Genomic DNA, 12641 nt, shown 5'->3' with positions numbered 1-12641 from the left:
TGCATTCATGGCACCTTTCGACCATTTGTCGTATGTCCTGGTCCATGCCTGGCCACCAGTAGGCATCACGTATCCTGCGTCTGGTCATGTTGCATCCCAGATGGCCTGAGTGTGCTCTGCACAGTATCACTTGGGCGGGATAACTTGGTCGCCTCTGAGAATGAGACCGTTGATGGTGGTGATTTCCTCGTTCACCTTCCAGTAAGGATGAAGGCCTTCAGGGATCACTCTTTCATCGGGCCACCCTCTGCGGACCCAGGCTGCTACGCACCGTAGGGCATCGTCCTGCTCGAACTCCTCCTGCCAGTGGCGCTCACTCAGGTCCATGTATTCGCCGTTCCTCAAGTCACTGATGGAGGCTACGACACATTCATCTTCCAAGAATGTGGTACCAGGGGTGCTTTGGTTCAGGAGCCTGGACATGCAGTCCACTTGTGCGTTTTTCCAGCCCGCAATGTGGGCTATCTCGTATGTATATTCTTGAAGCTTTGCAGCGATCCTGGCCAGTCTCGGGGTGGCAGTCTTGGTGCCGCCCGGCTCAACATGTGAATGAGAGGTTTGTGGTCGGTGACCAGCCTGAATTTTGTGCCCCAAACATAAGATCTGAAGTAGTCGATGGCCCAGGCACATGCCAACATTTCTTTCTCAACGGTGGAGTAATTCTTCTCTGATGATGATAGGGCTTTTGATGCAAACGCCACGATATTTTCAGTGTCTCCCTTCTTCTGGGTCAGGGTGGCCCCCAGCCCGCATGCGCTGGCGTCTGTAGTAATGCAGGTGTCCCATTCAGGGTTGAACGGTTTCAGGCATGGTGCGTGTAGAATTCTCCTTTTGATTTCACCAAAAGCTTCATTTTGCTCTGGGCCCCAGGAGTAGGCTGTCCCATTCTTCTGAATGGTCCCTCATGAGGGACGTGGCTTCAGAGAACCTTGGGACGAATTTGGCATAGTACTCGGCTAGGCCCAGGAACGATCGTAGTTCTTCTCTGGACATCGGGGCCGGGGCATCTGTTATGGCCTCCATGAGGTGCTTCTTGGGGCTGACCCCTTCGCTTGAGATGCAGTACCCAAGGTATTCTACCTTGCTCACTTCAAAAACGCATTTTTCGTCGTGTAGATGAACGCCCGCCTCTTGAAGCTTGCTCAGGACTGCCCTGAGTGCTTTGTCATGGGTCTCGTTGTCCTTGGCATACACGAGAATGTCGTCCTGAAAGAATGAAACATTTGTGAGTCCTTTAAGTAGAGAGTTCATCATCCTCTGGAATGCGGACGCTGCCGACGACAGCCCAAATGGCATGCAGGTATATAGAACGGTGCTGAAAGGAGTGATGAATGCTGTCAGGGGGCGTGAAGATTTGTGTAGAGGAATCTGGTGATAGGCGTCACGCATGTCCAGCTTCGAGAAGATTGCCGCCTCTTTCATCATGAGGACAATTTTGCTAATGCTGGGGAGCAGAAAGCTATCCGTAACAACCTCTAGATTCAGGCTTCTCAGGTCAATGCATATCCTGAGGTTGTTGCTGGATTTCTTTTTGACTAACACCACTGGACTCAGCCACTCTGAGGATTCCACCGTCTCGATGGTTCATTCTTCGACCATTTTCCGAAGGTGAGCCTCCAATGCAGGTCTCGCCGTGGCAGGTACTGCCCTGACTTTGTGTTTCACAGGGACCGCATTGGGTTTCAGGCGAATCTTGTGGACAAAGTCTCTCACTTTCCCTGGGTTCTCGGAAAACAGGCTCGGGAAAATCTCCTTGAAATTTTGCGCTGCTCCTGAGGAGGCCATGAGTACCTGTTCCGGAGTGCTGGGATCTAGTTTAATACTGAGTTTGTGTTGATCATCCCATCCCAGCACAGCTGGGCCTTTGGGTGAGAAGTACACTTTGGTGGTGGTAGACCTCCCTTTGAATTCGATCCGGGCTCTGATGTAGCCTAGGAGGTCGACAGTTGCACCTCCGAACACCGTCGGTTTTTGCCTGGTCGTTCTGATTTCTACTTGCGCTTGTCCCATCATCTCCTTATTCGTGTTGATGGGAAGGATTGTGAGGTCAGATCCCGAATCTGCCATGACACGTGTTTCCATTTCGTCCACTTTAATGGTGCAGTGGGGCTTTTCCCTCCTGGCCTGGGGGGCGTTGACCATGACAACCATGGGTCTGTCCTGTAGTTCGTCCTCATCGCTTGAAGCGCAGTCGCCATCAACGCGGCAAACGGTTTTCTCCCGCCATGTACATGCCGGGGCCACGTGACCAATGCGTCTGCACTTGGAGCACTCCTTATTCCTGGCGGGGCAGTCACGATCATTCGCCATGTGCTTGGTGCTGGCGCATCTATAGCATTTCGGCACATCCTTTTGCCTGGGGCCTTTGTCCCTGGGGCTGTCGCGGGACTGCTTGTCTCTGCGCCCTCTCCATTGTAGCGTCGCAAGTTCGGGTACGGGCAGGTGACTTCCCGCCTCTTTGCGTCTGCTGGAGGATTCTTCCTCCGCCCTGGCAATTTGGATGGCCTTGTCGAGGGTGACCTCTTTTTCTTGGATGAACTTGTCCTGCACTTTCCTGGAGTTAGTGTGAACGACGAGCATGTCGCAGATTGCTTGTTCTGCATTTTCGCCGAAGGCACAAAGGGAAGCCAGCTCCCTCATCCTGGTGATGTAGTCGTCCACGGGTTTGCTCCCTTCCTGTTTACGGGTGTAGAACCTCAGCCTGTGTAGCACCATGTTCTCCTTATTGGTGAACCTCTTCACAATGCGACGAGTCGCCTCCTTGTAGACGTCGTCATTGTCGTCATCCACTGGTATGGCTGTTAAGCTGGCAAAAATGCGCTGACCTTCAACCCCCAATGCATTCAGCAGCATCGCCCTCTTCCTGGCAGCGGCATATCCCGTGCTGCCCAAAGCCTTCAGAGAGGTGGAGAAAAGGGGCTCCCACTGCATCCACGGAATTGCCGGGGTCCCTGGTGAGGGGAGAAACGCAGGGGGCGGTGTGGCGCCTTGCATGGTGGGCCCGTGGGTCTTTTGATATCATTGTTGCCATTTATGTTGTGGCCTCTAAAGACGACAGGATGCTTCAGTGGGTTCTAACTGTCTTAATTGCAAGACAAACAGGTGAACATAAACTTGTCCTCATGCAGGCAGGGGAGTTACTCACAGTTCAGTTCAGGGCCTCAGTTTTGATGGCTCCTTATCAGGAGCAGAGCTGTGGATAGACCGTTTGGTCTGGCGCTTCGCCAACACCGTGGGAATGGTCTCTCGCGGAGCGCGGGTTCGCGAGATCTCGTTATGCCGAGATCTCGCGAGACCACGCTCCCGCGATCACGTGATGTCCCCACAACTGTTAATGTTAATGTTAATGTTAAAGGACATTTGTACTGTGCACTATCACCACCGTAGTGGTCCCTTGGCGCTCTGGCGGTTCTGAAAGAGGAGGGGAGGTTGAGTTAGTGGGAGGAAGCAGGAAAAGTGCAAGAGAGCAGTGATGTGCTGTTGGCGGCTTCAGCCCGGTGGGTCCGTTGGCTGGGCCTGGGGTGTTTGCAGCCGGTAGTCATTGTGTATTGTTATGCAAGGCTATGTGTGTTTTTGTTTTGTTGTTGCAATGTAGTGAAGTTTGTGCGGTTTGTTGTGCTGTAGGTTTTGGTTGTGTTTGGTTTGGAGTTTGAGAGGTGTATGCAGAAAGGGAAATTGTTAGTAGGGTTGGTTAGTTTGCATCTCTATCCTGAATTGAAGCGTAGTCTCCCCTGTTGCGGCTCTGTCCCGATCTGGGTCTGACTGGCATACAGGTTCCATACTCCTCTAGTCCCTGCCTCTAACATGCTCTCTGATAGCTCCCCTTATCCTCCATTTAGACTCTAGTGGGCAGTGCATCTGCCAATGACATGCTAACATTCACAATTCCATCTAGATGCGACGCAGGCTAGTGTTCACAATTCTATCTAAGTGTGGACATGCGAGTATTGACGGTTCTATCTAAGTGCAGACATGCTAACTTCACAAATCTATCCAGACGCGACGTAGGCTAATGTTCGCAGTTCTATCTAAGTGTGGACATGCTAGTATTCACAGTTCTATCTAAGTGTGGACATGCTAACATTCACAATTCTATCTAAGTGCGACGATGCTAATATTCACAAATCTATCCAGACGCGACGTAGGCTAATGTTCACAGTTCTATCTAAGTGTGGACAGGCTAGTATTCACAGTTCTATCTAAGTGTGGAGATGCTAACATTCACAATTCCATCTAGACGCGACGTAGGCTAATGTTCACAGTTCTATCTAAGTGTGGGCATGCTAGTATTCACAATTCCATCTAGATGCGACGCAGGCTAATGTTCCCATTTCTATCTAAGTGTGGACATGCTAGTATTCACAGTTCTACCTAAGTGTGGGCATGCTAGTATTCACAGTTCTATCTAAGTGTGGACATGCTAACGTTCACAATTCCATCTAGACGCGACGTAGGCTAATGTTCACAGTTCTATCTAAGTGTGGACATGCTAATATTCACAATTCCATCTAGATGCAACGCAGGCTAATGTTCACAATTCTATCTAAGTGTGGACATGCTAGTATTGACGGTTCTATCTAAGTGCAGACATGCTAACTTGACAAATCTATCCAGACGCGACTGTCCCCCGTGTCAATAAAGAACATGGGTGCACTGTGCTGCCTTCCACTTAGGTGCAGGGGGTGCCACGAGGCCTCTCCCAAGAGTGAGGCCCGGGGCAGATTGCCGCCTCTACCCCCCCTCGTGACGGCCCTGGGGTCATGAAAAGAAAACCAAGTTTATCATCCGCTCTGCTCGTCGAGCAAGCACTGCCCTTTTCGCAAGTCCAGGCCTAAGAGGTTGAAAGCCAGAGATGGAAATGTTCGAGGGAGAAAAGACCAAAGATTATTTTTCCGAAATAACCTTCGGTCTTTTCTCCCCTGAACATTTCCACCTTGGCGCTTACCCACAACCCCACCCACACTTACCTTGATGCCGACTCCTGTGTCCCTGCAATGCCTGTTCCCTTTCATTTCCGATCGGGAACCGGCACAGGGTCCTTTCCTTTTTTTCTTTTTTTTTTGGGACTGGATGCAGGAGACACTCACAATATACTCACAATATAGTGGGCAATGGTGCGAACGGCCAAAATTTGGCCAAATCTCCCATTCGGTCTTTTAATCTCTGTCTTTTTGGCCGATTCCGGCCTGATACATACAGCAATGGGGAGCTGCAGACAGCACCATAACGACTTATACACATTTCTTTTGACATCAGAGAACCTTTCTTGGGCATTTCTTTGCTATCAGTAAATCATTTCATATGCTTAAAAGCCAGGATTACCATTCAAAGAAACCCAAACAGTGCCAATTACCTATCATATGGGGACATTTCTAAATCCGTTAAATGAATTGAACAAAGTTCTCTTTGATTTATTTTTACCCATAATGTCTACTAGTTTGGCATTGTGGGAGGAGGGTCACAGTTTGCTTAATGTCAATATTAAAATGCTGTGCTGAAGGAAAGAATTATTTTGGGGCTTTGAAATCCAAACAAAGCATATTTGTACCAAGTAAGGAATGTATGAGGTCAAGTGCTTGAATTGCAGAGTTAGTTAAAATCCATGCTTCACTGTTAATCCAGAGGGTGTCATCCTGGGAAAATAATGTAATCTCACTTAGATGAAACTGCACACATTGGAGTCCTTAATAAGCAATTAATTCCACACCATATAAAAAATTCTCTAACAATAGATCAGATTTAATGATTTTAGGGACACAATGGTCTACTCTCATGCACCTCTTAGTGGCCCCCACACTGTTGCATAGAATTTCATTATTGTTGCATTGGCCCTCTCACAGTCCCATATCATTTGATTTGGCAGGCAGATATCTAATGTCACCAATCACTCAGTGCACCAGGGATTGGTGTAGCGGGGACGGCCTGGAAACAGGGAGGTAGCAGATGAGGACCGGGCTGGGGTGGTCTGTGGCAGAAGCAGTATTGATTTTCTCCTCTGCCCTCAATTTCTAAAAATCGTTTTGGTTTGGGTATACTTCTTCATCTGTGCACCCGGGTGCACGGATGTAGAGGTACATCCAACCCAAAACGATTTTTAGAAATGGAGGCACAGATGCAAAGCAAGTCTGTCCCTCAATTTCTAAAAATCGTTTTGGTTTGGGTATACTTCTTCATCTGTGCACCCGGGTGCACGGATGTAGAGGTACATCCAACCCAAAACGATTTTTAGAAATGGAGGCACAGATGCAAAGCAAGTCTGTCCCTCAATTTCTAAAAATCTTTTTGGGTTGGATGTATTTGTACATCTGTGCACCCCTCTTGGAAAGAGGGGTTTACAGATGTAGAAGTACACCCAGCCCAAAACGATTTTTTTAAATGGAGGCACAGATGCAAAGCAAGTTTGTCCCTCAATTTCTAAAAATCTTTTTTGGTTGGATGTATTTGTACATCGGTGCACCCCTCTTGGCAAGAGGGGTGCACAGATGTAGAAGACAACCCAACCCAAAACGATTTTTAGAAATGGAGGCACAGATGCAAAGCAAGTCTGTCCCTCAATTTCTAAAATTCTTTTTGGGTTGCATGTATTTGTACATCTGTGCATCCCTCTTGCATTGCATCTGCGGAGGGAGGTGGCATGGAGAGGGCAAATGAGACTGTTTGCATGTCTCTGAGTGTGTACATGGTGAGGGTGAATGCTATGCTATGGGCGATGAATGGAGGCGCTGAGGGAGGTAACTCCCCTGAATTCTATGGAAGGTAACAGCATGGGAGAGGGTGGGAGTGTGGGGCGAGGTGGGATCACCTTCTTGTGGGGGGTTAGCGGGGTAAGGGGCAGTAGAATGTGATAATTCGGCCTTTTGAAAACCACACAAATCGTCCGAAATAAAATCAGTCTTTTTTGTATTTGTTCTTCAAAATGCAGAATTATCACATAGACCCGGTATGGACCTTGCCATACTGTTGACCTTGTTCAGTGTAATAGCATTCAATGGGACAGTACCTGCAGGGCCTAATGGTGCAGAGCTACTAGAGCTGCCATATTTGAAATGGGGCAATGCTGGTACTCCTCAGTTAGCTCGCTAAACACGGCTTCTATAATTTTAATACTGTGCTTTTGTTGAGGCAATGCCAGTTCATCTAAATGGGGCTGCTATACTTTTGACGGGACAACATCAGCACTTCTCAGTTGAGCTGCTACACTCTTATTGACAAGGCCCCAGCACTTCTCAGCAGATTTATTTATTTTTATTGGTTTTTTATAATGCTCCCCGTAGCTCTTTTAATCAAGAGGTTTCTAAACGCGGACCGAGGAATCAAACCTGTGTTGCGCAGACCGAGAGATGGAACATGTTTTGCTCCACGTTGTCTTGCTTCCAAGGCGAGCACGTTGCCCTGGTGCTATCCTTCCGAGACTCTGAAGATCTGAAGTACATTTAATGATACAGAACCAGAACTATTGACATCAGCTTCATCATCATCAGAATAACTCAACACTGTTGTGGTTATACAAGAGCTAATATAAAGGGATGGAATTACTCAGAATGTAGCAGTACTATTCAATAACCCAACATGCTTAAGCATAGTTAATGTGAAAATACTACACTTCTCACCATTGGGACAGTACTGCCACTTCTCACAGAGGCTTCTACACCTTTTATGGGACAGCACTGATCCAGCCTACTGGACAGCTTCACTTTTAATGGCACTTCTCAATAGGGCTGCTATACTTCAATAGGAAAATACCAACACTACCCTGCAGGGAATTGCATACTCTTGATGCCACTGAAGCAGCACTTCCACCCACCACAGCTGCTTTATTTTTAATGGCACAGTGAGTGTACTACTCAGCCACTCTGCTTTATATTTAAACAGACCGAATTGACATTTCTCAGCAGGACTGCAACACTATATCATTGTGTTCTGTATGTTGAGTGGTTCTTGGCACTCTCCCAGTGCCTAAATAGTAGATCTGGATACTTTCAATTGGCAACATGCATGCCCCGAGCTGCCTGCTGTACATAAACTGCCACTCAGATTGTTGGAAACCGTGATGGGGCAAGGGATAGAAGGCTCAAGCCTGTAGGATAGCAGAATCAGCAGAGTCTTAAAACCTGCTCACTCATTCTGGAGTGAGGGGCCATGGGGCAAAATGAGCCTGATCCCACATACAGGGGGTTGTTACCCCTTTATCTCTCCTGTATGAAAGAATGAGCTCTCTCAGACACAGGGTATCACCACTGCACACACAATGAATGAATATGGTATGGATCTATAGATCGAAAAAACTGGAGATAGAATTCAGAGTGTTTTAACAGATATATAATTGTCTTTCCAGATGGCAAACTGACTACATTAATATACATGGGTCACTGAGATGACCAAGAGTGAAACTGTACGTTCAGTTGTGAGATTACCAGCAACGGGTATACTATGCTCCAAGGAGTGAGGTGCCCACTCAATATATCACACTGTTTAAAGGTGTGAGACCCATCCTGAATGCTTGCCCAAAGAGCCTAGGCCAGAGTTTCACACTGAAGAAGTGAGCATGTGATCCAGGGTCTGCAGCCCACACACATGCATGGGATTCCCATGCACCCACTTGCGAGATTTGCACCTAATTAGTGAGATTGTGCTCCAAGGTAGGAGGCACACGCACAGTCTTTGCTCTGAGGTTTGACACACTCACAGGATGGGATGGCATTTCGTTCTCCCATCCTAGTTGTGTTGCTCTACCTTTTGAGGGCTACTACAACCTGGATGATTATAGAGGGGTGGAGTAGGGGCAGTGCTGGCCTACTGGAATGCAACTGGAAGGCTTAAACCTCCTTCTTACTTGACTTTAGTATATGCAGTACATGCTAGCCAATGGGCCTCATTATGACCCATGGGTTAACAGCGTCGTAAAAGGCTGCGGCGCCGTTAACCTATTAGCTCCTAATTACGAAGTCCCTTTGCGGGACCCGACCTTAATGGCTGGTGTAGACCAGCCGTTAAAGTAGGGACCTGCAAAGGGACCTTGGTGCTAATTACGGTGCCGCAATTTGCGGCACTGTACTTAGCGCCTTCCCCATTCCCATTGAGCCCTATGGGGCAAAAATGGGAATGGGGAAGGGCCATGGAGGAAGGGGGAATTACCGCCCCGCCAACCTTGTAATGGGGTAGTAATTCCCCCTTTCTCCATGGCGGAGTCGGTAATTTAACGGCATGGACCATGGTGCTAATAGCACCATGGTCTTCCGCCAGGGTCGTAATGAGGCCCAATGAATTTCAGAGGTTTTTCAGTTTTACTTGTAACCATAAAGTCCCTTTAACAAAGTTTTTTCATGGAATTTCATAGGTTTTTATTAGTGCAACTTAACCATAACTGAATATATATATAAATGTTATATATTTATGTGTGTACCTTACTATGGTTTGTGTAATATGCAAGCCATCTTTTCCAAACATAGAAATATGTAACATATTTCTATGTTTATAAAAGTTGACTTGAAAAGTACACAAACCATAGCAAGGTGCGCACATAAATATATAAATGCTTACATTTATATATTTGTTCGCATGCCTTACTATGGTTTGTGTACTTCAAGATGGCTTGCAAAGTACACAAACCATAGTAAGGTACGTACACAAATATATAACATTTATATATATATTTGTTTGCATGGGTGTAATTATAGGGCGGACAGGAGTTTTGTCCCCCCAACTTCTGTGGCATGCCTTTTTGTACCTCCCCCATCTTTTGGAGGGAGGGCAGGGGGGCCACAATCATCCATTAGGAACTTTCGAGGAGGACCTCACTAGCCTTATAGCGAATATCACGCAAAATCACTCCCAAACCCTACTGATGGGTGACTTTAACATCGGCCTCAAGGACCCAGACAACAAGTATGCCCACTCTATAGCTGCTTTACTCAACGATCATGGGCTTACCCAAAAAATCCTTTCACCTACCCACATTAAGGGCAGAACCCTCGGCTGGGTATCTGAACTCAATTGCAACATCACCATCACCGACATTGTCCCTCAACCCTGGACAGATCACTACTTAATCAACTTCACTGCCTCACTCGATCTCCTCACACTAAAACTATCAACATGATACCCCTCCTACCCACTAGAAGTAAAAAAGACATCTCTGCCGAAAAACTCATCCCACTTCTCCTCCCCGCCATTAATGGCCTGGGGAACAGCACTGATCCAGTCACATTCGTGGACACCTTTAACCAAGCCATGACCAAGGCACTAGAAATCATTGCCCCCTAAAAATTGCGCAAAAGTAAGCAAGAAGGGCTCCTGAACCCAAACTAAATGAACTCAGAAAACAGAAAAGGAAACTACAAGCCACTTGGCGTAAATCGCCCACTGATAGCAATAAGGCTAAACTAGCCCAACTATCTAAACACTATAAGAAAGAAATCACAATCACAAAGAAAAACCTATTCAATGACAGAATCACGAAGGCCCAATCTAGTACAAAGGAACTCTTCTCCATCCTCTGTGAAATGGAAAACCCAATACAACCAATTGACACTGTCCCAAAGGACAAGACATGGTGTACCAATATACAGAGTGCCCTATCCAACAAAATCTCCTCCCTCCAACTCAAAACAATAAAAAAAGACTCCCTGCCCACCGATAGCCAACTACCAGCACTGCCCGCGGAGCACAATACTATTCCACCATTTAGCTTCAAGACTATCTCAATCATTGACACTGAAAAGGTCATTCTCTCCTTGAAACCCTCTAACTGCAAGGGCGACAGCTGCCCAGCGCAAATAATCAACGATGCGGCCACAGACCTAGCCCCATTCATCTCAAAGCTAATTAATTCCTCCTTCAAATCAAATACGGTACCGACTAACCTGAAAGAATCCTGGGTCCTCCTCCTACTGAAAAAACAAACCCTTGACCCTTCAATACCTAACAACTACAGACCCATTACAACTGTACTCTTCTTACTCAAAATCATTGACAGAGTAGCTTATCTACAAATTAAAGACTACCTTGAAACTAATCACCTGCTAGGATCACGACAATCAGGATTCCGCCTCCTCCACGGCACTGAAACAGCCCTGCTAGACCTCAAGACTAAAATTGAGGAACTAAAGGACAATGGCAAAACCACCCTGCTACTACTGCTGGACTTGTCAGCAGCTTTCGACTTGGTGGACCACGCAGTCTTATGCAGCCACCTAAGACTCGCTGCCAACTTCACTGGAGAAGCCATTGCCTGGGTGCAATCCTTTTTAGCCAATCGGACAATGAGAGTTTTCTCTACCTCCTCCTGCGCCAATCCCATCCAAATTTCCTGCGGAGTCCCACAGGGATCCTGCGTTTCACCAACGATGTATAACATCTTCACTAAGCCACTATTCGACAAGTTGGACAGACTGGGAGTCATCTACACTAATTATGCAGATGACACCCAGATCCTCATACCCCTTTCGGGCAACTATGAAGAGCACTTGGCTATGGTGAACCAAATATACACCCTCATTCAGGCATGGATGGCAACCCATGGCCTCTGCCTGAATGACGATAAGACTGAGATTCTACTCCTCGGATCTAATTCTAACTCAAAAAACTAACTCCAAACTATACATCTTCTAACATTGACAATAACATCATTAAGGTCCTGCCAGAGGTAAAAACTTTAGGATTCTACCTGGACTCCTCTCTCAACCTAAAAAAGCAAGTTAACTCTCTCTCCTCTATCACTGCCTACACTTGCAAACTAATCCGAGCTGCCAGACCATTCCTGTCTAACGCCAGTTGCATTACCTTGGCCAATGCGCTCATCATGCCCCGACTTGATTACTGTAACGCCCTGTACTCAGGAGCCAACAAGTATGTCACTAACAAACTTCAAAGATTGCAAAACAACGCTCTTAGAGCAGTGTTGAACATACCTCACAGAGAGCATATCTCTAAATTTAGGAAAGAGGCCCATTGGCTAAAAATAAAAGACAGAATCCTCCTCAAAATGATATCCCTCACCTCTAAATGTCTCAACACCCTAGCACCTCCCTACCTATCGGAAAAATCACTAGGAAAATCACTGCCAGACCACTGAGATCTGCCAACACCTTCCTGCTCGTCATTCCCAGATTCAAACTCGCCACGGCTGGAGGAACCAGCTTCCCAGTCAAAGCTGCACAAGTATGGAACACACTCCCTATTGAATTTAGATGCCCCCTTCCGTACACCAGATTCAGGATCAACGCCCTCAAATGGCTTCGCTCTAATGACCTATAACTTCTTTCTCTCCCTGACTTGCACAATCCAAATGCCTGTGACTCACTTTCCTTGCACTCACAAGTGTAACCGTAGGCCATCCAACTGATGTTTCACCTCATTTACTGTATTATACTCTCTCTATAATAATTGCCTATACTGTATCTTGCACTGTATTTGTTTCTCACACTGTAATGTAATGTATGCACGTACCAACTATGTAACACTGTAACTAAGCTTCGAGTATTCTTGTACCGCTGCGCCTGGCTGCCTAAGGGCTTGGTGCGCATTATTAAATTAATAAACAAAGAAACAAACAAACTTTTCCTGTATTTTACTAAGGATTCAGGTTGTGAGCACCCAACCCGTCTCACATCCCCTTTTACAAATACCCTGGGTTACAATGG

This window comes from Ambystoma mexicanum, chromosome 2p, assembly GCF_040938575.1.
Source record: "Ambystoma mexicanum isolate Mex_15411 chromosome 2p, UKY_AmexF1_1, whole genome shotgun sequence".
NCBI classification, from domain to species: Eukaryota; Metazoa; Chordata; class Amphibia; order Caudata; family Ambystomatidae; genus Ambystoma; species Ambystoma mexicanum.
Note: the sequence above shows the minus strand (reverse complement) of the source record.